This window comes from Dreissena polymorpha, chromosome 12, assembly GCF_020536995.1.
Source record: "Dreissena polymorpha isolate Duluth1 chromosome 12, UMN_Dpol_1.0, whole genome shotgun sequence".
NCBI classification, from domain to species: Eukaryota; Metazoa; Mollusca; class Bivalvia; order Myida; family Dreissenidae; genus Dreissena; species Dreissena polymorpha.
The window spans coordinates 39,673,429-39,700,519 of record NC_068366.1 but is presented as its reverse complement, the minus strand read 5'-3'; the positions used below and the strand labels follow the sequence as shown (position 1 = coordinate 39,700,519).

Below are 27,091 nucleotides of genomic sequence, written 5' to 3'. Positions count from 1 at the left end.
TTATACTTGTTTTTGAGTAACTCCAGTAACCATAGTTGAGGCTCCACACTATAAAGTGACCTAAATCTTTCCAAAAAACTTTAAAAAATTCTGCTGTTAAGCCATCTGATCCTGGGCTTTTGTCATGCTTCATATTTTTTAAAGTAATTGATATTTCCTTGAGAGTTAAAAGGCCTTCTAAGGATTGAGATTGTGCAGTACTTAATTTAATAGTGTTTATGCCTTTAAGGTCATAATGTACAGTGTACGAGTCATTAAAAACAGTCTTTGTATACAATGTATTGTAAAATTGGGCAGCTTCTTTTAAAATACCTGGATTGTCAAATAACCGTTGACCTTCACTGTTTTCAATAAAAGGGATGTTTTTATTAGATGCATATTGTGTTTCTAAATTACAAAAATATTTTGAAGGTTTTTCGCCTTCATCAATCCACTTTGCCTTAGCTCTAATGAAAGCGCCTTTCATTTTCAAATTCCGTATGCTTAAGAGTTCTTGATGCAAAAGATTGAGCTCATCAGTGTTTTCATTTGCTAATTTTTGTTCAATTTCTTCAATTGCTTTTAAAATATAATATTCTCTTTCTTTTCTCTGTTTAGATTTGAAGCGCGAATATGATATGGTTTTACCTCTGATTTCCATTAATAAAGTTTCTAAAAAAGTTGATGATTTATGGTAAACTGTATTAAATCATGTTCTATTGTATTAAGATATTCAATGTTATACACAGGTAAGACATATTACTGCTTAATTTCTTCAATTTTTTGTTTAATACATTGAATATGTTCTAGGTCATAAAGTAAAGAATTATTAAAATTCCACAGGCCCTTTCCATGTTCTATATTGCTAATATTCAATTCCAATGTAATAGGGGAGTGATCTGATTTGTAGCTTGTGTGCACTTCCGATTTCCTGATAAACTGACTAAAATCATGAGTTGTTAAAAAGAAGTCCAATTTGGCTTGTTGGATAGTATTAGGCTTTCGCCAGGTGAAACATTTTGCATCACCGTTTATTGCTCTAAAAGTGTCTATTAGGTTTTTATCATTGATTACAGAAGATAACTATTCCCTCGACTTCTTATTATTATATAATGTTTTATAGTTGGCATAATCAATATTCACATTAAGTACTAAATTAAAATCCCCACATAAAATATAAAACTCATTTCCTATGGTCTCTATTATATTAAACAAGTTATCACATAATAGGACGACAAGTTGCTAGTAACACCATCACCCTACTTTAAAGGCAAAGGGCTCACTAAGAGATAACAAGAGCTGTCTCCATCGGAAGACATATGCCCCCAAAACGCTTTTTCGAAACCTAAATGAAGATTTTGAAACCTAAACGTGGACCCTAAGTTCACGGTCAAGGTAAAATGGTCAAAATTTGTGTGCGTCATGAAAGGCCTTGTCCATATACACATGCATAACAAATATGAAAGTTACATCTGAAGCGACATAGAAGTTGTGAGCATTTTTCGAGCGGAAACGCAATTTTTTGATGATTCAAGAGCCATAACTCAGAAGTGCCTGGGTAAATTCGGCTGATTATCGAACTTAACCTAGATTGTATTGCCTTACACATTTTTATGAAGTTTGGTGAAGATCCGATGACAATTGCTTGAGTTATTTAGCGGAAACGAGAAAAAACTCAATTTTTCGATGATTCAAGGGCCGTAACTCAGGAGTGTCATGATCAATTTGGCTGATTATCGAACTTGACCTAGATCTTATGACCTTACAAATTTTCATGAAGTTTGGTGAAGATTCTATGACATTTGCTCGAGTTATTGAGCGGAAACGAGAAAAAAAAACAATTTTACGATAATTCAAGGGCCGTAACTCAGGAGTATCTGGGTAAATTTGGCCGATTATCGAACTTGACCTTGATGTTATAGCTTAACACATTTTCATGAAGTTTGGTGAAGATCCTATGACATTTGCTCGAGTTATTGAGCGGAAACGAGAAAAATCCCAATTTTACGATAATTCAAGGGCCGTAACTCAGGAGTGTCTGGGTCAATTTGGCCGATTATCGAATTTGACCTAGATGTTATAGCCTAACACATATTCATGAAGTTTGGTGAAGATCTGATGACAATTGCTTGACTTATTGAGCGGAAACTAATCCGGACGGACTGACTGACTGACTGACGGACGGTGCGATTTTAATATGCCCCCAGAACCTATGTTCTGGGGGCATAAAAAGTTAAATTTTGGCATATATGTATGTTCGTCCCAGCTTTTACAGACTGAAATTGTGTCATTCATTCAGCAATGTTTTATCTCTTATCGCAAATGTTCACCACGATAAGACAAAATGTCACGTTTAATACCCTACCTAAAAGATTAAAGTAACACTCAGATGTCAAGGTCACATTTGCGCACATATTGCACATAGTGCGTGTCCGCAACGTAACTTTGTCATTCATCATGCAAATTGTTTAACAACCGTATCACAGAAGTTAAGGTCACACGCAACGTTTGAATATTAAATTCGGCCATATAACCACGTGTACGGACTGAAACTGCATCATGTATCATGCATTTTTTAATGATTTACGACACATGTTCACCATTTTGGGAAAGTGTGTCAACGCTCGGGCAAGATCTCGCTGAACGACAAAAGGTCAAACATGTGTATGATGCGATGCAGCTTGTTGAATTATTACAAATATTGATAATGGGCTCGTCATATTTATGCCCGGCATTGAGTTAGTCTTGCTCCACAATGACCTCTCGAGGCCTTATTTTAATACCGCAACGCAGATAAATGCTTACGGGCATTTCTGTTCGCACATTTTTATTTGCATCGTATATATCAGAGCGTTTGAACTTATAGAATGAGGTTCCCATGAGTCAGTTAGCGAAAAGCTATTATACCTTTAACGAGAATGAAACGTGATGTGTAGAGCGATACTTAGACTACGTGGCCTGAACAGAATTATTGTGAAAAAAATGCCGATTCCACCAAACATGGTACTGGTAATGCCACAGACATTAAACGATAATCTTAAAAATCTACTATATGTATATTATATACTTACATATTATATACTTACACGTGACCTGATTAAGACAGAGACAAATAATTGGAGAAATACGACTTTTTCGGCTTCTTTTTTAAAACCTGTTTGTTATTACGAAATGTTTCGACATTCAAGAAATCGCTTTTTTACAATAATCATAAACCCACAACATTTCGTCGCATTCATTCAAAAATAGTTCAAAACTATCGGTCGAATTCGGAAATACTTCCTTACTTTTATTCTAATGATATCCCGGCCGCTTAGAAAATGGTTCGCGTTTTTTTTTAATACGGCAGTTTTCTTTAACCATTCTCAGCACAATAGCGCAATATAGCAACGCCTGCATGGACACCTTAATTTCAAAACACTAACACAAATGCCACCAAATTCTGAATCTCAATAGTGTGGAAACACGCGGATAAGGAGATAATATCAACGATGTGTTTCTATATTACCGGTATTCTAGAGCCTTTCCGTTGAATGATTTCTCCGTATATGGTTATTCCATTTAGGGTTAGGATCACCATATATGTTGAAGACGGCAAGGAACCAAACTAGCCCTGTTAGTTGAAAAGCTTTCTTAGAAAATAAAACAAATGTTGTTTGACAAAAAAATAGAACAATTTACTTGGAAAATAAACAGACGACGACGGTCGAAAAAATTGTATGTATAAATGTCATTATATGAAGATAAACAAACTAGATTTAACTTTAGATAAGCTTTTAAAATGCGTATAGCAATATGTCGATATTTTGAAGGACACGTTTATAGAAAGTTATTTCGGCAAGGCATTGCCGTTGAACATATTTGATAACATGGCTTTTATTGCCGGTCTGTTGTCGCTTCTTCTTCCGAAAACCCGGGGTACAGTGCTTCCAAAGACCATCGAGGATGCGGAGAATTTCGGTTGAAATAGAAATCCCCCTGTAGCTGAGGTTGTTTTGCAAGTTGTTGAGACCGGACTTTGATATTGTTTACGAAATCCGGTAGCCATCGTCTATTCATGGATTAATTTAATTCGATGTTCGAATAAAAGCTGTTAATAACGTGACAATACGATGATAAAAACACAGCACAGCACGATGGCAATAAGGCGACAACACGACAGTTCTATGGCGATAACAGTACGATGGCGATAACGCGACAATACGATAATGATAACGCAACGGTACAATGACGAAGAATCAATTCTACGATAGTAAGAGTATGATAATGCGAAACGTTTTTGTATCATTCCCATACAGCTGTTGCATTTTCGTAATCGGACTGTCGTATTATCAAGTTATCGTCATCATGACGTCGTGTTGTCGTGTTATCATCATTGTATTTTGCCCGTTATCGTCTACGTACTGTCATGATATTATTATGTTAGTTGTGCCTTCCGTTGCCCATGCGCATAGACGTTTTTTCTCACCACGGAGATACGTTTACTCTTCATTCATACCCGTAGCCAGGGGGGATGCGTTGGGTGCGTTCGCACACAATATTTTTGGACGACTACAAAATTGTACTATAAGTTGCACCCAACTTCATTGGACGCAAAAACGGTTATTTATTTTTTCCAGGAACCCAGTGAGTATTGAAGCGTTAAAATAATGTTGTATTCAATATGCAACCGACAGGTCACCACATAATTAATTCCTCGATTAAGTCATTTCCAAGATGTGAATTGCATTTACAAGTTTTAACCGTAGAATGGTTGAAATCAACAGAAGTTGTGACAGCAAAATTTGAGAAGATCTAAGACCGGCTTGGTCCCCGAAAAATGGAATTGGAATCTTTGTTACAAATAGATATTTGTTTTCTGTATAATGCAAAATTATTAACCTGGCACTCTAATCCGTATAAAATCGATACTTATTTGTAGATATTTGATACTAAATGATTGTTTTGTAACTATTGTCATCGTTATTAATGTCTATAACTGTAATAGATATCATAACAAAATGATGAAGCCTACTTATTGTGAGTTGCAATCCCAGTTCAATAACCTGTTTCGACAATTATCTGAATGGCTGGAAAAAAACAATTTGATTTATTAGAATAAATAACTAATCTTATAAAAAGGAAATACATTATAGATGATAATTAACGGAATGTTATGTCAGCTTCCAAAAATGACTGAAATCAAAGGACAACCTTCAACTATTGCCGAAGACTAATGAGTCACTGGTTAATAACTTTGCATTATACCACGATTTATAACAAGAACACAATGTGCACAGCAATTTGGACAGACTGAGTTGTCTTTTTGTTATATCCCCGTACACTCATTTTCGGAATCCTAAATGGTTTACCAGCAAAAAATATCAGCTATGCTCAAGTCATGAAATTTTTTTTGGTGAATTACAGGAAAACAAATCATTGTTACAAAGCAATGAAGCTTTTTTTGTAGTTAACCAACACTTAATGGTATCTGTTCTGCTTCACATACATAACTTTCCACTAAGTTTTAATTATGTCAAACTTGACACTAGGAATGTCCTATTCTTAAACAGTTGTTATATTGAATTTAAAACGTTATAACATATGATCAGATGGACGTTAACGTTTAATTTACATCAACTGTGACGGATCTTGAGCATATAATGGGCAAATAAGTAAATATTTTTTTCTTCAACGTCCTGGTATACATTTTTAAGGACTTTGAGACCAAAGGGCCAGTAGTTTGTGGTTATAAGGTCTTTATGATGCCTGAAGTGTTATATGTTTCTGAAATTCGTTTGAAAAAAGATAACTTATTTTATTTGTTAAAAAATGTTTAAAAAAAAGTAACCAGTTATACCATTTTCATTTCTTTTTAGTATTGATGCACATTAGAGAAGACCCAGTTTTGTTAATCAGTGTTTGTTGTACAATACACAATTAGCACGTTTAGAGCATTGCTAGGCCTCTGGTACTATCCATAGTATCAGACAAACAATTGTTTTGAAAAAAAGTCAAATATTTCCATTTAATTTGCTCGATTTACGAATGGTAGAATGTTGTAATGGTAAAACACACCAATTTTATCAAGATTCCAAGATTCACATTAATAATGATATCTTATACCGTTCTTATTGTTGATTTTACATTCTATAAATTTGTTGTTGCATATGTAAACAAAGTGTGTGCCCGCATACTAGTGTCGGGTTAAACACCGTATACAATTATGTACTTCCGTGACTGATAGAAAAGGTGCTTATTGAAAAACGTGGTGGGGAATACATGTATATTATATCATATTCATGTTGATCAGTCACGGAGTATGGTCAATGAAAGTGAAATTTCATATACAAATGCTCTATACTTTCAGTCTCTAAATACAGTTGAAAAGAGACCAGAATGCAGGAGTTTCATTTTCAAAATTGTTTAGGGGGACGACCTTCAATGCCCCCGATTGCAGGAAAAACAACCCCTCCCGCACACAACCCCGTCGCCACTTCGTTGCTCAATAACAATCGTCGATGGCAAAAATTCGCACCCCCCTTTTCAAAACCCTGGCTACGGGCCTGTCATTAAAGAATATCGAGTGTAATCTAAGGAAGGTGGACTGTTTGTGAGTATTTTTATTACATGTTAAGGATAATATTTTAATATATATGCGTTTTCATTTTGTTACTGTGACTATTTGTTGTAAACACTTCGTGTAAGTCGATACCGGCACTTAAAATGTATGTGTGCATTGTTTCTGCTCAGATCAAGACGGCTCAAACTCATAACGGTCTTAGTCATTTGCCTAGTGGTAGGGCTAATGGAAGCTTTACAAATTACGTTTGAAATTCACGGCGAATTTATCGTTATCTAACATTGAGCTGGAATGTTAAATTCTTAACTCAATTACTTCGCATCAATATGAAAAAAGAACGCGTATGAAACGTCTTAAAAGTAGCCATTATTCAAAGAACAATCAAAGCATTGAATAAAATATTATTTGCTTTCGGGATAATACCATGAATTACATATTATTATTTGGTAAGTAAATTGAAATTTATAACATTTTTCGAAAGTAAGACAATGTGTAATAAAGTCCCTTTACAGTTGAAATTCAATTGCAATTACATTTTGAATTTGTTTAGGCTGTAAAATGTAGAAAAGGTGCTTTATGTAAAATAGAAATAAATATACACTAATATTATACATAAGATGATCATATAATATCATGTACAAAGTAAATATGCGTTTTATAATGAAAATATTGTCACGTACGGACCGTGATTATGAATTATTCTTTAAGTGATAATTTTCGTGATCTACATTTATACCCGAGTATTAGGCGCTCTAATGTGGGCTTGCCACAAATAGCCAAACTCACTGAGAGCACGTATACATGTATAAACGGTCACCAAGATCGCTTCTCAAAATTACAGAATTTAAACACTCGTACATTGTATTGTCGCCTTTTCTAGAGACCATTCTGACGGGCCTCGTGTCAATCATACAGCTCATTACCCATTTACATATTATGATTCTTCTGAGATGGTTGGTAATCGTATCTCTAAACGTATCGGTGAATATTTTCTGCAATGTAATAAAGTTTTAAATATTCACCAAGGGTTATTCCTCAAGACACCGTTATTTGGTCGTAAATGCGCTTTCTGGGCAATCAAGCAATCGCCATTTGTTGTTATATTTATTACAATATTTGAAATTATTACAAAGATCATCAACAAAAAAGTGAATTTGTAAACTTTAACCTTTTGATTTAATACTATACTTTTTCCACAAAGAATGTTTTGTTAACTCATAAAATCACAAATTGTTAATCGGTAAGTTTACGGTAGGTGGATGTCCGTTGTTAAATATCGTAAGTTATTTCCTTTAACATAGTTTTTCACTGTTTCCCAAGAATTCCTCATTAAATTATGTTTTGATACCTTAACATTGGAACTTCAAGGAAGTCTACTCTTCTTAAAAAGTATTGTTTCAATTTAAATTTAGTCCGCTGTAAAGAAGTTACTTAAACTCTACAAACCAGTTTAATTCAATAGGAACGAGACAAACCCCTTTCTTAGAAAGTTTTCATCACTCAGAGGGGGCGAGAATAAAAAAAATCCCAAACGCGACATGGTGATCGTTAATGCGGGCAGATTTAAAAAATGTTATACATGGAGTTTAGAAGTGCTATTGGGTGGAGGTATAAAAGCACTCAAAAATATTATGTACCCAATGTAATTGTGCACTAACGGCATAATGAAAGAACGTATACGATCAAGTTCAACGTTCATAAGTTCAAAGATAGATCTTCCCAAACAGGTCCGACAACTGTTCAAATATACACCAATACTACGATCAGTAAGCGTAACTATTTTTCAATTTGATTGAAATCGGTTTATATTTGCGTGCAGTGTAACCATTACGATGAAGGGCAACGCGACAGAGCGATATCGGAGAAACATATGTACATGCTTGAATAATCCGCTATTTGCATAATGTCTCATAAAGTTGCATGTATAAAAGCAACCACACTTTTCATACTGCTTGAATCGCCAACGAGGTCGTATCGACAATGTCTTATACGTGAGACCATTCGGCGTGAAACAGATTGTGTGTTTCCACTATCCTAACCGATCGTAATTTCTGGAGCCGACTTATAACTATGTATTTATATATATATGTGTTGTATAACGTTTCGTCTTTCATCACTAGACGATCATATATTTCAAAGCCTTAAATTTCGTCTCCGAACACTAGACGTACATCTGGGTCATAGCTTTAAATTTCGACCGCATATAGAGATAATCCCTTGTATATACACCGGTGTAACATTTACATTATTGTACAGGCATAAAATGAACATTATCTAGAGAGAATACATAATATACAAGGAAAGAAACTGTAATCGGTATTGTTGATTTAAGGACTCGACATGCAATCATAGCGCGTGCGAAAAATACGTTAAATACTTCCCTTTTAATAGACTTGTTTACTGATTGTAAAATTAATAGTTTTCAAACTTCTTGTCACTGATCAAAAACATAAAAACCCATGAATCAGGAAGCAGAATAACTGAGACCTGATGAACTCATGTGCTGAACGTACATTTTGTTTTGGAGTAATCATCATTTGAAATTGACAAAATTATAAAGCGTGACAAAACGCCAAACCACTGAATAATTTAGAGTGTTTCTCTTCTATTTGTTATATTGTGACAAGATGTGGAGTGCTCATATTAAGTATGAAATTCATGTAAGATATAATTGCTAGGACGGTGAAGTGTTAAAGGTTATAACCTTTTAATTCACAACTTCTTTTCTTAAAATCATATTGATTTTAAAACGCTGCTGCTTTTTAGTTCCGATGATCACAATTATCATGTTAAGTATTTAGTAACGAACTTCAAAAGAAAATGCAAAAATCTGTGAACAAGTTCCTTTAATGCAACTTAATTTATGCAAATTTCAATGTATGTTTAAATATACCTTAAACACTCGGGTCCGTATAATTAAGTCACGTATTGGGTCTAGATTTGTATAAGTGAGACATCATATTAACATAATTTTTTTACATAGAACTCAGCCCGAGGGAAAACATGTACACAAGTATAATATAATTTATAATATTATTTATATATGTGCATTTAGTCTAATCAGGAGTGAAAACATAAGCCAAAACTTCTGTCTAGTTTGGTATAATAAAGACTGGCGCTGTGATATTTGTTTCTTAAAGTTGAAAAACAAAGTTCAATTCATAAACACAATGCTTAATTCATTTTAATTCTCTTTTTTGGGGGGCGAAAGACTTTACGATGTCTTCCAATATTGCACATTTGAATGATATTCTATTATGCTGTACATGTATTGTTTCAAACACTTCTAACAGAAACGAACGATTACTCACTAATAGTATATGTCAACTGCAGGTATAATGTAGCTCAAATCAGATTATTGGTTAGGCATGCTTTGATTGTTCTGAAAAGGATTTTAATCGTCTCAATATTGGGTCAGGAAACAATTGCTCGCAAATAAATGTACACATTTACAAAACCGAACTCAATATTGAATTTCTCACATCGCATAGCAAATACGGTTTCGTGATGTGTAGTCATCAGTTAAAATTATGTATACCTGTATATGTTATTCATATAAGCCGCGCTTAGGGACCATCGGGCCTAATCCATGGCAGTAAAGTATCGACCTAGATTAGCTTTTGCAGGCCGAACAAGCTGATCTGGAACGACGCTTTCCGTTTTTATAAATCCCGCTTTGTCTTATGTACATGCAATGGGTTCTCGTATTACCTGGTCTGTACGTAAACAGGCATTTACCCGGACGCTCTTCGTTCAGTAGTTATAAACAGTAGCTTTTGAGTCGCTGTGAATGTCGAATGAAGTCGAAAATAAAGGTTAGTCTTGATAATTTATTATTTGGCTTTGTGCATGGACATTATAATGATCATTATGTATTCGTCGCCGACTTTGTTGTTGATGATGATGATGTTGAGGATGATGATGATGATGATGAGGAGGAGGAGGAGGAGGACTTATTGTTCTCCAAAAATAAGTGTTTAGAATATCGCATTATACACATAATCATAACTTGTTAAAATCGTATCCAGTTAACGTCGTATTTGCGCTATCAGAATTTAATGTTTGTATTAAAAAGTTGCTTTAGACGAATTTTATGTTTTCATTTTCAATTTTTGTCATCATCGATGACGCCAACACCGTCTGACACGTTTAATAATTTTTAAACGCGAATAGTTAAACTAATTTTATTTAAAAACAAAACTTCGTATTGAGCTGAATTTGAAGAAAACAAGTCTTAAAGCAAGGAAAAATAAAACATAAGGAAGTGAAACAAGAAAGAAAGAAAGATAAGACGCGGACATAAGCGACCTCACGAGAAACAAAAGCCTCAAAATAAAACAATAAATAACATTACAAATTGGTTCATTTCTTGCACATGCGAGTTTAAACCGGATAATTGCATACACGGTCTAACAAACATTTGCATATCTTTTTTAATTAAATTTGTCTTCAGTAGCCTGTCGTATCCCTAGTAAAAATGAACAACGTTAAAGAAAGTTCCTTTTTTAGCCGGATTTTTTTCGAAAAAATCTCGGCTTATAGATTGATGTTGTCGGGCGGGCGGGGGGGGCGGGGGGGCGGGCGGGCGGGCGGCGTGCTCGAAAATGTTAAAGTTCTTATTTCATGGTATAACTTTGGTATGCTTGGACCTAGAGTCTTCAAACTTGACATGAAGGTTGGCCAGGATTAACAGATGACCACTGGTCATTTCAAGGTCATTCATTTGAAGGTCAAGGTCACTGTGACCTTCAATATAAAAAATGTTAAAGTTGTTATAACTTTGGTATGCTTGGACCTAGAGTCTTGAAACTTGACATGAAGGTTGGCCATAACTAGTTAGTAACCACTGGTCATTTCAAGGTCATTCATTTGAAGGTCAAGGTCACTGTGACCTTGAATGTAAAAATGTTAAAGTTCTTATTTCATGGTATAACTTTGGTATGCTTGGACCTAGAGTCTTCAAACTTGACATGAAGGTTGGCCAGGATTAACAGATGACCACTGGTCATTTCAAGGTCATTCATTTGAAGGTGAAGGTCACTGTGACCTTCAATATAAAAATGTTAAAGTTGTTATAACTTTGGTATGCTTGGACCTAGAGTCTTGAAACTTGACATGAAGGTTGGCCAGAACTAGTAAGTAACCACTGGACATTTCAAGGTCATTCATTTGAAGGTCAAGGTCACTGTGACCTTGAATGTAAAAATGTTAAAGTTGTTATAACTTTGGTATGCTTGGACCTAGAGTCTTGAAACTTGACATGAAGGTTGGCCAGAACTAGTAAGTAACCACTGGACATTTCAAGGTCATTCATTTGAAAGTCAAGGTCACTGTGACCTTGAATGTAAAAATGTTAAAGTTCTTATTTCATGTTATAACTTTGGTATGCTTGTACCTAGAGTCTTCAAACTTGAAATAAAGATTGGCCAGTACTAGAAGATGACCACTGGTCATTTCAATGTCATTCATTTGAAGGTCAAGGTCACTGTGACCTTAAATGTTAAAATGTTAAAATTGTTATAACTTTGGTATGCTTGGACATAGAGTCTTCAAACTTGACATGAAGGTTTGCAAGCACACTTAGATGACCACTGGTCATTTCAAGGTCATTCATTCTAAGGTCAAGGTCACTGTGACCTTGAATGTAAAAATGTTCAAGTTCTTATAACTTTGGTAGGTAAAAATGTTAAAGTTCTTATTCCATGTTATAACTTTGGTATGCTTGTACCTAGAGTCTTCAAACTTGACATAAAGGTTGGCCAGTACTAGAAGATCACCACTGCTCATTTCAATGTCATTCATTTGAAGGTCAAGGTCACTGTGACCTTCAATGTTAAAATGTTAAAATTGTTATAACTTTGGTATGCTTGGACCTAGAATCTCAAACTTGACGTAAAGGTTTGCAAGCACACTTAGATGACCACTGGTCATTTCAAGGTCATTCATTTGAAGGTCGAGGTCACTGTGACCTTGGATGTAAATATGTTAAAGTTGTTAATACTTTGGTATGCTTAGACCTAGAGTCTTCAAACTTGATATGAAGGTTGGCCAGAACTAGTAGATGACCACTGGTCATTTTAAGGTCAAGGTCACCGTGACCTTGAATGTAAAAATGTTAAAAAATAAAAAAATTGAGATCAAACTTTCCTAATTGTCAATTCAAGTTCATATTTGTGACCTTAAATGTTATTGTTGTTCATGTATATGCATGCATTCAAAACATAACACAAGGTTTGCTCATGCCTTGAAAAGTACTTACATTTCATTTTGACCTTTGAACAATATTTCAGTAATTTAAGTATTGCATTGACAAAAACACGAAAGGTACTTTCCTGTCATTTAAATCAAAAATCCGGCTTCAATGCGGTCATCTCCGACCGCGGAACTCTTGTTATTCTGTTGACAAGATTTGACTGTACTGTTTGCAATGCTTTTTGCAATGCTTATTGCAAAACAGCACCACATGTAAATTTGTGATATGAGATTTTCCGAGCATATATTGACATGGGGTTCATTAAAAAAATAAACGTTCAACATATTGCAAATCATTCGGGTTATACAATAATTTATCTTATAAAATAATTAATTACATGGTATATTGATAATCTGTGCTTACATACAAAGTGCAAAAATAAAATGATAACTCTACTAGTTTGTTGGAATTATTGCATTTATTTCATGCTTATTTTGTTACAAGTGCATAGGAAGATCAGAATTGTATGCGCCCTTTATTTGGAACATGCCAAATGTTACGTCAACCGTTTCTATAAACACTTATAAAATTGAGATCGTAAAAATGTTAACATATCAAGTTATTTTTCTTAATAAAAATATCGATGAACAAAGATGTAGCGTGTCAGAGTTTGGATCATATAATGAGGTAATTATGAGGTTGCTTTACCGTTGCTGTCATGCAAAACAATATAATTACCAAACTAGGCATAATGTATTTTCGTTAACTGGTCCCCCGTTGAATATAACCGTTGACTCCGTTGACTATAATAGACCGTTCCAGAATTTAGAAATTACCCAATTATCTCCCCTGAATACTCTCCGCGTCCGCCATTACACAACTGCCTTACAACCGGTAACATATATAAGAGAGCACCGATTATTCAACGGATGAATTTCTTTCTTTTTGTAAAACGTTTTTGTTTGCCACGCAAATTTTATGAAATAAAGTTTTTTTGCTAGGGGAGATGTTAAGCTAGTGTTATAACAGAAAAGTGTTTGAAAAACATGCATTTTTGTAGGTATTTGTTTAGGAAAATAAACAAGTTGACACATTAAAAAACATTTAATTTAATTAAATGCATTATTTATCATTTGATCATTTGCATCAATTTTAAAATCGTGTAAGCCTTTGCATTCCAGTGTTTCAGTGTCCCTTTGTTCTGCATAAACCGATTATCTCGTTTTGATCAGATATTATCTAGACTTAACTAACAACATGGTGTCATAAACCACACTGGGTGGCAGATGACAGTCTGGTCATTAAACACAATTGATGATGCCACCATGTCGTCCCTTTCTGTTAGTATCAAGCAGTCATTTGGTTGAATAATTTACCTCCGACATACTTAACAGTTGCGTACATTAGATATGTTACATGTTGTACAAATTAAAAGTTGTGTCCAATATAGAATATCAGAAATTGTACACCGTAAAGATAATAGCCCGTTTAATTTATGAAAAAAAGTATTTAATAATTAAATAAAAACATTTAACGTATTTAGCGGGTATAAGTTAATTAAAACTACCTCATTCTGTATGAAGATTTAATGTTACGGCAATGCACACACGACATCATAAAAACAAGAAATTACATTTGACACCAACGGGGGTAAATAATGTTTTCAAAAAAATATATATAGGTATATAGATAAATGTGTGTTAAAATGTTAGATATTTGTCACTCATACTCACTAGTAACGAGTTTTCAATATACATGAATACACAGTTTAATTTGCATCATGTGAAGTTGTGTTTTTCAGTTTTATGTTAATAGCGTCATTCTCTGTACAAACCCCATCAAATTAAAACTACATGTAAATACCGTCATGCACTGCGCTTTTAATAGGGCTTTGTAGTACGTTTATTTTCAATGCACCCCTTACACTTTCTATCACTCATTTGTTTATCACACTAGCGCACTCATGCCATTGATAATTATATTTTTATAATTAGATGTATTATTATTGTAATTTATTGAAGCTTTTCTGCAAAAAATAATACGGGTTATGCATAGAGCTCTTTGTTGTGTCAAATTGTCGGCCTTTCAGTCTTCAGATAATCTTTACTTTGATGCTAATGACGCGTTTTTTTAAGATGCAAATAAATGTATTAATAAATTCGTTTGGTACTAAATAATATTTTTTTGAAATATTATTTAGGTGTTGTTTTTTTTCGGAGTTTCTTTTCGATTAATTGACTAAACAAGTGTATCCATATGTTTTGCGTTAGTGCAAAGACATATAAAATATTTTTTAGGATGTTAAGCTGTTAAATTATTCCAAAGATGAAAATTTATTAAACTATATATATTCACATTCTCTTCATCTTCCATATAATCACCGAAAAGATCGTCGTGATCAATATCACACTCCCATTATAAAAAGCTCGTTTTTTACGTGACATTATTCCAGCTCACAAAATAAAATTTAAATCCAAACAACATTTTTTGTATCTCTAATTTCAGTAAGAACAAGAAAAAAATGGAAAGCGTATTAAAAATATCATACTTAATACAATATGATTTTAGAATATAGAGTTTTACCAATTGATACAAATTTCAAACAATTAGGTAATTAATTGCGCGAGAATCTTTAATAAGTTTTAATTAAAATATAATCTGCTTGATGTTGCGGCTATTAAAATCAACACAACTATACATGGGTGAATTGTTTGTAACAAGTTAAAAGTAAAAAGTCTAATCAAAGATATGAGCGACTGAACCGGCAAATTTTAGCCGATGATTACCACTTGTTTACACACACAAAATAAACAAATACACGAAAGCATTTAAAACAATTTATTTGTAACAATCAATCTCAACTTCAAACAATCATTTTAACAACAAAAAATGTGATAATCGCATGAAAATAATTAATTAAGTAATTTATTTATCCGGCATTGGCGAAGCGGGTATTCTCTACGTCTGTGGCTTTTGGAATCGCAGACTCGCAGAAGTTGGCAGTAGTGTAATGGCGGACAGTCACGCGACTGACAATATGGCGGTGGTCAATTTATCGATTCTGGAACGGTCTATATACAACAGGTACAGGCTAATGTTTCAGCGATTTTAATTGGATAACGCGAAAACCAATCGGGGGCGCCGTTCGTGACGTGACGTTACAATGTTATGGTTCGCACGCGGGGTTTCCCGGAGTATGATTTTTAATCTCTCTACATTCCGTTGATAAATAGATCAAATACAAAGATTCACATGCTCACAAATCAAGAGTTTCCATTTTTAAGTACCGCGAGGATATTATGTATCATGTAGTATTCAAGATGCATATGTATTATGAATCTTATTTGACTAGAACGAGCTTTTATTCTTACCTGTCAGCTGTCAAAAAGTTCGGGAAAAAAAACCGGAAATGGTACACGGATTACTTCCCCTTAACCTCGAATAATCTCGCGATGTGTTTCTGAAAATAACCGGTCCAATTTTGGACCGGTAAAATTAGCTTGTACCCAGAGGGGGTAATCACGTGATGGTCAAGATGGCGACGTCCATACAGAGACAGTTAATTTTCGCCGTTTTATACCTTTTATTACTTCTGTTTATTTGTTAAATGACGCTCACTTTCCAGCCATATCAGTAAAAAGGTGATTAGCGTTAATTTCTTATTTAATTTCGATTTATATCTCGACTTTACACCCCGCATAGTTTCTAAGTGGAGCCCTATTTAGGTTATCCCGCTAAGAAATTTCGCACTGAGTAATGTCGAGATATAGAGCGAATATTACTATGAAATAAAAGCCAGTAACTTTCTTCCTAATATGGCTGGAAAGTGAGCGGAATAAAAACTTATAATACCAGTAATAAAGGGTATAAAACGACGAAAAAAACCTGCCTCGGCATGGACGTCGCCATCTTGTCTGTCACGTGATTACCCCGCTGTTGTACCGATCCCTTTATAGAGAGTATGCGATAGATAAAGGGAGGTAACCAATCTAGTATTTTCAATGAAATATTTAAGGAAACAGTATTAAAATACCGCGAAAATTAACACGTCAAGCATTCTATACCTTTAAATGTTCCCTTTTCCAATCGATAAACATTTTAAACAATATCTTTTTTTTCTTTGAAATATTGTAGAATATATTTTTTCCTCTTAGAGAGACTTCAGTTTACTGATAAAATATTTACATCGCCAATGCAAACATGTGCAAAAGAAGGAAGTAGTACTTGGCGCTTAAATGCACACTTGTAACACATAACACGATTTTCTTTGTTCAGAACGATATCAATGCACAGCAAAAGCTCGACTTTTCTACCGCTTCGATAGTACAATGGTTTTTTTTCCTGACAGTCACGATATGAAACAACCACAAAGGCATATTCATGGTGCAGGATCACGTGACTTTGTGGAGTTACCAATTACATTTTAATAGATGTAAACACAGCGGTAAGTGATGCTTTATTTCCAATAACTTTTAAAAACAATTTTTCTTAGAAATGTCAACTATTGCATAAAAGACAGTTTTTATGTTGCTTATGGCAATGTGAAATACATCAGAATTACTTTATTTAAAGGCTCTATAAAGGTGACAAATCCAATTATTATGCATATCAACTGGTCTGATGTTTACCGGATTTCAGTTACTCTTGCATAAAAACTGCTAATAAAACAGCTTAGGTACAACGTTGTCAAGAATTATGGAAGATAAATCCGTTTCATAATTGGAAGAAATGTTTACATTTTTGCAACTAACGTGATGTGTAGCCTCAGAGCGGTGAAATATGCTTAAAAAGCCGAAAGAAAATTCAATTTTAATTCTATTTTAAACAACTTTTAACCAGCAGAAAGTAACTTATTAGATCACTACAAACGTTTTAACCATTTAGAAGAGACCTACTTTGTGGGTGATACCGGAAAACGTTAAAAATCATCGTTATATTTTTGGTGACCTGTGTCACTTTCACTCTTTTCCGAGTAAACAGCGATGTAAATAAACTGATTGTTTGTAAACACAATTGACTTGGAGGACACTTTATTTTGAGCTCAAAACAAGTTGTATTGCTCATTTTTTATTGTAATGTCCAATAGCATATATATATTGTTTTTTGATAACCTTTATAAATAAAATATGAAAAAAATATTTAAAAATCGGTAAATAGTTACGGATCTTCACCTTTATAGAGCCTTTAATAAGCCTGTGGTCTTGGCCAAACATTCGATCTTTACTGCATTCATGCATACAGTTATGCAGCACGCAACGAGAAATGTTGGCACCGATTTTAGACGTATTCAATGATTTATTATTTAATCTTAATATATCGGCACAAACTGCAAGAAAAACTGTCTTTTATACACTAAAGAATTTTGCAAAGGTATTTCAATACCTTGCGATATTTGGAAAATAAAATTCTTAACGGTGTATTTACATTCTTTCCAGCCCGTGTGTAAACCCCTGAAAATCCAGTTGATCCTGCAACCTGTATATGAAGTTGTGTATCTGTAAAAACCCGTGTCTATTACATAATTACGATATATTTTATGAAAGTTTCTTTTATAGCTAATGATAAATTATGACATTTCTGCAGTGAAATAACAGCAGTGAAAATAAACAAATTGTAATTTTCAACTTCTTTTTTATTTTTAGATTATCATATCAAGATTAACTTCAAGATCTATATATATTTTTTATGATTACGAGTGAATTAAAAAAGATATTCCATCGAATCCAACAAATTTTCTTTTTATTTTATGTTTTTTTCACCGTTTATTAACATTGTAAAAGAGTTTAACCGGAGAATTTAACTGGTATAATGACGTCATTTTGTGTATTGAAATGTATTGCGGCACGCCACGGGAGAAAGGGTAACTTTTCAGCGAAAGGGAAACAGCTGTTAATTATTTTCTTGTAAAGGGGCATAAAAGAAACAGAAAATGTGTTCATGTCAGTGTAAGATCGCCACGAGTGAAAATATTATCTTTCTATGATCACGAGTGAAATAACAAACGATCTTACACTGATATGAACAAATATCCTCTATGTATTGTCCTTACAAAGGATCATGATAGTGCAAAATAAACTTGATATGACCAATTTCATGCTTGATTACTATAGACAGTCGTTAAAATCGTTAACACAATAATTGTTCAATCAAAAAAGTGTTTTCACTTTGAGATTGGAGAAAGATAGTAAACTAATTCAACTATTTTTAAGATTGTTATAGACATGGAAAGAGGAGTAAGATTTACCTACTTCTGTACATATATAAGTAAATATATATAGACGACTATCTATCGCATGCGTAACTTTTTTTGTTAACTTACATTTACTTCCACCACAGTATAATAACTGCAATGAAATAATCAACATTAAACTGTAACGGACTACTTTTTATTTCAAAAGAGAATTTGTTCTTTATTTTCTTTTAAAAAAATTCGCACGGAGGTAATGCAAAACTATATTGTCATCGTTATCAACACTTCACTGATTGAAATCTGGAGTTTACTATCTTGATTGGTTGTGTGTTCACTTTGTTCGTGTATCCACAACTGAATATGGCATATGATGTTTAAATGTATTTACATTTGTTATGATAACAGATCTATCACATGCTATGGGAGGAAATAAATATAGTAATTTGCTTATTTCAGATGCAATCTTTGATTTGCTTAAATGTACATTTTACCTTTGATAATTCTGTATTATTATTTAAACAGTTCCTCGTTCACGAGAGTATAATAAGATCTGTTCTGGACAGTAGCTTTAAAGGGGCTTGATAATATTCTTACGAGTATAAAGATCCCAAAAACACAAGCATGGCGTATCTAGCATGAAGCGATGTAACACAACGAATGTACACACATCTTGTAAACATCATAATTTTAAAGACAAAATCAATACTCATACAGCGTGTTTTCTTTTAAGTGATGAAATAAACTAGAGTGATTATATTTGTTTTGTTTAATCAGTGAACACAGCATCAATGGCTTTTACAATCACTGGTCAACCCGGAATGACAGGGTTTATTTTCCGTTAACCTGAGCACACCCACAGGTACGTACCAGATGTTTTATTGATATACTATGCACTCGAAATTCGACATTCTAACCCTAGACATGGCAACAGAGACCAGAAAGTAACTTAAACAAAATGATGCCAATATATGTTTCCTTATAAATGATTTTCTTGTTGTATAAGCTATTATGTCATACTAATTCAGCATGTTTGATATTTATATATTTATATAATTCAACAATAACAATGAATCAGAGTCTGAAGCAGTCCCACGCTCTTTCAGTTCGTCCAGTCTTCCATTAACGGTTAGTAGTGGTGTCATTAAACAATTTGATATTAATATATTTCAAGTGAAAATCATATGTTTGTAACACTTGTTTAGCGAAGTTTGTTATTCATTTGAAGAGACCAGAAAGTAACTTAAACAAAATGATGCCAATATATGTTTCCTTATACATGATTTTCTTGTTGTATAAGCTATTATGTCATACTCATTCAGCATGTTTTCTTTCAAGTGATGAAATAAACTAGAGTGATGATATTTGTTTTGTTTAATCAGTGAACACAGCATCAATGGCTTTGACAATCACTGGTCAACCCGGAATGACAGGGTTTATATTCCGTTAACCTGAGTACACCAACAGGTACGTACCAGATTTTTTATTGATTGTGATAGTACATCTAAGTTCTTTAGTATGTACACTTTAAAGTATGTCAAGGTGTGATAATCGATGTCACACTTCACAATACATATAATATGATCATCCATCGTTCATATATTAGCTCTACGGAATACTTCCCACTGGACCGTCACCGATTCTTGACTCTGTAACTGTGTTTTAATGAAAATGCGTAAACAATAGTTACATCAAGAAATGTTATGAAAAGTATCATGAAAAAAATGTTTTTTCCAGCCCTAGTATTTTATTTAAGACAATTAAACAATTGCCTATACAATACATGACGACATTTAAGACAATATAACATAATATAGAGATCAAAGGATTAATGACGTGGTCGCCGTTTTTGAACGGTAAATTAAAAGCTGTCATTAAACAATTTGATATTTATATATTTCAAGTGAATATCATATTTTTGTAACACTTGTTTAGCGAAGTTTGTTATTCATTTGAAGAGACCAGAAAGTAACTTAAACAAAATGATGCCAATATATGTTTCCTTATAAATGATTTTCTTGTTGTAGAGCACCTTCATACAAAGCCGATAAGATAGACGTTTTGCGAAAGATAGGCGTTTTACTTTGCATGCATTTTATTTCCCGAGTTAGTGTTCAAAAGACATTTGTATCCGAATAAACAATCCTATCGTTCAGTGAATAGCGCATGCATTTTTCTTCGAATAAGTAGTAGGTACGTCTTAATGTTCGTGAAAAGAGTGCGCACTTTTTTCCAAAACCTGTCATCGAAAAAAATACCGACGGTTCATACGTAGTATTATAGTAAAACCACGTAAAGGATGGCGATATTAAATCTTCGATAAAATCCTCTGTTTGTTTTGTGTGTTAAGTTTTGTTTAAAACGAGTAATAAGATTTGACAAAATGCGTAATTTCAGCCTTATACTGATGACAGAGGGAGGAAACAATAACAATGAATCAGAGTCTGAAGCAGTCCCACGCTCTTTCAGTTCGTCCAGTCTTCCATTAACGGTTAGTAGTGGTGTTTTGTAGTGTTTATCAACACGATAAGTACACCCAAGTGTCATCCATCTGTTTTTTGTTGTGTTTAGCGCTTCCATATAGGTCAATCAGCACGATCAGTACCTATACCTCGATACGCAGTTATTATCTTGTAGTTCAACAGAGATCAATGAGTACGCGATGCTTAGTAGTTAAACGAACATCGATCAGTACATTTAGTCGTCTGCGCTCGATTAGTAGTTTAGTGTAGTAGTTTAACGGAGACGAATGAGTACATTCAATCGTTTATGCCAGGTAAGTTTTATTGTTTATGAATTATAAGGTGATAGTTCAATAAGTCCAGCCGTCATTCCTCTGTTATTAGTGTTGTTTAGTAGTAACATATTGGTTTTCCTCCAGTTTGATATTAAGTCGTTCCAAAGAGAACGATCAGTACGTCTAGTCGTTATTCAACGGTTAGTTGTGGGGTTAAGTGGTGCAACGAAACTCTACCAATATATCGGGTCATCAGTCTGCCTAAACACGCATCTAAGTCAGAAATTTAAAGTAGTAGGGATGGGAACAAATACTGAAATGATAATCGAATATTCGTTTTTCGTTATTCGAATATATTCGAAGTATTCAAGTATACTCGATTATTCGATTTTTCAAATAATTCTCAATAAGGGTGTGAAATAAATCCTAACGCGAGACGTTGGCATCACATGGGCATTGTAAACGTTAGATGTATCTACAACATACTGCTAGTTTAAAATCAACACTCTCGAGCCTAAATAAACAGTTACCTATTGCAAACAAATTTAATTGTTTAATATTTTAGCAACTAAATTCTGATGAGATAATACTTGATTTAATTTATAAATACATCTATTATATTGATTGGAAATTTGAAGCTAATCTTTTTTTAATTGCCGCACGCTGAACTGTGATTCACAAGTCAATGATATTGGACAAATGATAACATACGGTGTATAACACCCAAGCCAAATGACAGATAAAATATACAAATAAACACTCTTACCTCTTTTGCCTCCTGAATGCCAATTAATGATTATTTTTATCTCGTTAATATTGAAACTATGAACCATACACGAAAGTTGTCTGCACTTAACGAAAAATGCGACATTGCACTTGTACATTTTTTTAAGTTTCTTTTGTTATAAATCGAATATTCGAAAAGGAATTATGGATTCGAATATCCGGTCGATTTTCGAATATTCGTTCTCATCCCAAAATTTGGAACATTAAATACGCTTGTCAAAATTTGCGATATTTATTCATGGATAAGATAATCTGATTGACGACTTTAAGTGGCAGTAGCTCATTAACTGACAATAGAGTTCTCTATTATAATACCGGGTTAATATAATGTGTACAGTTTAATCTAAAAAATAATTTGTTTTAAATATTTGTAAAAGAGATTCAATCTGTCCAACTTTTAACTTTAAGTATGAAAATACTTCAACAGAGATCTGTATTTTGATGAACAACATTGACTATGGGCAGGAGATCATTAAGGCGCGAAGGGACGCTTACAGTAATTTTGATAGGTTCACTAATGCACTTAAGCCACCTGGCACGGTAGAACAACTCACTTCGGGTAGCAAAGGCGAAGGGTTGACCTTCTTACACGAGAGTGATGTAGACTTTATGATTGTAGTCGAAAGTATGCTGTGTTCAGAAGACGGTATAACGTACAGTACATATCCACATGGGACAACCGTTTATAGATTAAACACCCGTATGTGTTACCCTGGGCACTTTAGACTGCTTCGAGAAAGTCAAGGTACTATCTTATCAAGTGGTAAATTCTTGAGCCATGGAAAATTTATTAACTTTGTGCGAGTAAACTTTAGACAAGGTAGGGTATATTGTGGTCGCGCAGGGCCGTCATTGCCGTCTTCGGTTGGAGCACAGCAAATGGACCAAGTTTATGCCCATGCGGTGCCACTGTCCAAGCATAATGCAGAGATGGGCTGTAAGGTCACGACATTGGCCATCACCGGAAATTGTTCAGAAAGTCCAGTTAATGAAGGCAGTGGTAACTCCTGTTGGATTCAAACTAAGTGAATATAAAAACATTGAATGGAGGCTTTGTTTTAATGCCGGAGAGAAAGAACTGGTTAGCAAATTCAATGACGTTCAGTTGAAACTTTGCGTTTTATTGAAAATTGATAAATAAGGATGTATTGAAACCAAGCAAGAAAGAGCTTACGTCGTACACGTTGAAAAATATTGTACTTTGGATAGCAAAGAAAAACCCGCAGACATTGTTTCACGAAAGAAGTTTGATTCACTGGCTGCATAAAGCATTCAGTAATCTAACAATGGTTATTTCCACACAACAGCTGCCATACTACATGATTCCAGAGCGGAATCTTATGGCAGGCTGTGGACTAGATACTGGGCAGATTCATACATGGGTTGAAACTATCACGGACATGGTCAACGAAGGTCCGCGCATAATCCTGCGATTACCAAAGTTACGTCAAGCCCTTATAGCTCGTCCCGAACCGCGACGTTGGTTCATTAAGAAAAGAATTGAACTTGAGTTTTTGGAGCTTTTGTATATGAACAGACGTACATATAGTGCTGCAAACAGGCACACATAAGTCGCTTATTTAGGGGAGTAACTGGCCACTGATCATAAACAAAGAGTTTTATATACAGAAATGTTCTTCTGGGTCTGTAGATTATGGTATGAGATTTCATTTGTTCGAAAAGTGCTGGAGGGCTTCAAAATCCAAGATTGCGTCCAAGATGGCCGCCAAATGCGTCCTACTCACTGTATACATTACAACTTTTATTTTATGTGGGGAAAATTGCTATCCTCCTTCTAAATCAACATTAAATGAAAGGGGTGTGTATCTTAAATGCTTTATTTACCTTTTACCATGTAATGGAATGCATTTTTGTGTATATTTAACTGAAAATCAGCAACAAATGCTCCAATTTTGGGGGCAAAGTCTAATATATTTATGTATAACTATCAAGTATTTGATTAAAATGTACTTAAAATCAAGTAAAATTAATAAGTGTATTAATATCCTTTAAAACAAATGAAAAAGAAAACTGTATGGTCAAGAATATGAGCCAGATATCATTAAATAATATTTTAATTGATAGAGTGATTTGTAACAGTACTTTCATTTGATACATTATGTTAATTCAAGCTTAAAACTTAAATTATGATTTTATACCAGTAATATGTTATCCATTTAAATGAAATTATATACCATTTTTATGAACTGAGTCAACTTTAAACTCTGAAAGCTATGACAACTATAATAATATAAAGAATTATTTGATTTTAGATACTAAACATTTGTTGAGTTACTCCCCTTTGATATAAATTTACCATATACATAAAAGTTAGCAGACACCAATGTCAAACTTGTTTTGTCATTTTCACAGTTTTCATTTCCATGTACATCAATATGGTAAGTATTTAACATGTTTATTCATTGTTCGTTTCATAACTACATGCTATGTTTATAGATTTTAATTGATAAAACATTTTCTCAAACATCATCACAAGGAAATTTGTCTGCAATGTCATTGATGTTACTCATCACATATATTTACTAAAATCCGTTTGAATACATGCAAAAGTAGTGTGCGTGAAAATTTGAAACCCTAACATGAAACCTACACTGTCTTTTATATTTAATAAGAGGTGCTAATATTTGTTTTTCCAAAACTTGAGTAGTTCTCGGATAGGTTCTGGTAGGCGGACATTGTTTTCACTCATTTTATTATCTTGTAAATTAACTTATTTGAATTTTTTATAATTTTTTTGTTGATGAATTATTGTGTATGCCTAATATATGTTAATTTCTGCCTATTCTAAACTGTTTGGAATATATTAATAGGTTCGACAAAAGAACTTCATCAGCCAAGGGAATGCCACAGTCTTCGGGGAAGAAAACATGGCTTCATCTGGAGAGAGCTTTAAGATCTACTATGACTGCAAAGTAAGAAAGTATGTATTGTTAATTGTAATTCTGTTGATCCATTATTACAGTCACTTATTAAAGAGGTTTGTGTATACTAAATAGTTAGATATAAATGTACTTACAATGAGAACAAAGGCAAGTTATAATTATTATTAAATCAAAGATGATTTTTGTTTGCTTCAAAAAAATGAAGCAGAGGAGTGTACTGAAGACATATATGACAACCATGTGGTGATCCTGGTCTGGTCTGGCAATGATAATGATATTCATAAATATCATAGTTTGATTTCTCTCAAACATGATCATTGAGAGTAGAACATTAATGTCATTTCAAATTCTCTATTTTTCTGCAAAGGATTTCATATGTATTTCTGTTTTTCAGGCCCAGATGGTCCTATGATGACTCAACAATGGATGACAAGGAAAACACAAGAACACCTTTTTAAGACGAGGTCCACTTTTGAGAACTTTGACTGGAAATCATAGTGCTTCATTTGTGGCGAAAAGTGCAGCCGTCATAGAGACATTACATCAAGAGGTTTTAGCAGAAGTTGGTCCATAGGACCAAACAAAAAAATACCGAAGTATGCGCGTCCTAGAAATTGGACCATATTCCGTTTCTTGTTGAATTCCCAAATGCGCATAATTAAATTTGTAATCCGAAACACTCTTCCCTATTTAATTTTTACTCGACGTTATCACATTCTTCAAACAAACTGTAAATGTACAGTGTGTTTTAATCTTTTCTCTCGAGAAAAGCGCGCGCAAATTATGCCCTACATGAACAACGTCACGTCAAACGCATGGAAAGCGTGCGTGCATTAAATTTCCGTTTAATGTTCCGTGGTAAATTGTAACAGAATGATATAGCGAATGATTTGGAATTTGACATTTCCTCAAAATTAATTGCAAATCAAACACACTGTATATTTATCGTTACAGACGTTTACATAAGTCACTATTGAAACAGTTATTGTACTGTATACTGGTGCAACAGAAAATCCAGACGAAACTGGATTAAATGTTGGGTGTTGTCAAAACGAATCCCGGAATAAACCTTCTTCGGAAGAAACACCCTTCCCTAAAAACAGTATAGCGGAAGAAACCCCCTTTCACATTTTGCATAAACGGAAGAAACACCCTTCCATAGCGGAACAAACCCCCTTCCAGTTTTCAGACAGGCGGAATAAACCCCCTTCATAACAGTTATTCAAACTGTTCGAAAAACATTGACACGTAATTCGATTCACAATTTTCCTGTTTGAAGCAATAATAAACATTTTGTATATAACATGCTCACATAAGTATCACTACATTATATATATATATTAGAGACAAAATATAAACTGTGCAGTGACAATCGTGTCTCAAGCTCGTATGTACCAATAGGGGTCGTCGTCAACCGGGTTTCATGTTTCAGTTGCATACGTATACCAGGCCACTTTTATGTACTGAAAAGCATTTAGAAAAACAAAATTATGAAAAAATAGTGGTTGATGTATAACAACAAAAACACAAATAACACTATTAAAAAGTCATATAAGCGGTACTTTGACCATTTTGTGTCAATTTCATAGATCTATATGTGGGCTTTTAATTGCTAATTATATTAAAAAAAACAACAACAATAGATTGACATAATTATACACCGAAGTTTGACAGGGAGTTATGTAGGAGTCACGCTGTTGGGCGGTCGGTCGATTGGTTGGTCGGTTGTTTGGTTTGTTTGTTT

At 33.8% G+C, this 27,091-nt stretch overlaps 1 long non-coding RNA gene across 4 annotated transcripts; it reads left to right on the top strand.

Annotated features, from left to right (window-relative positions):
* Positions 1-10,221: 10,221 nt before the first annotated feature.
* LOC127853821 (uncharacterized) lies at positions 10,222-26,024 on the top strand. Of its 4 annotated transcripts, none has more exons than XR_008036766.1 (5): positions 10,222-10,356; positions 19,699-19,783; positions 20,304-20,388; positions 21,319-21,412; positions 25,742-26,024. It is a non-coding gene; the product is annotated as an uncharacterized LOC127853821 (long non-coding RNA). The 4 variants fall into 4 exon arrangements; XR_008036765.1 differs by lacking the exon at positions 10,222-10,356 and adding an exon at positions 17,039-17,178; XR_008036764.1 differs by lacking the exon at positions 10,222-10,356 and adding an exon at positions 25,276-25,385 and having other exon boundaries at positions 19,540-19,783.
* The last annotated feature ends 1,067 nt before the right edge of the window (positions 26,025-27,091 follow it).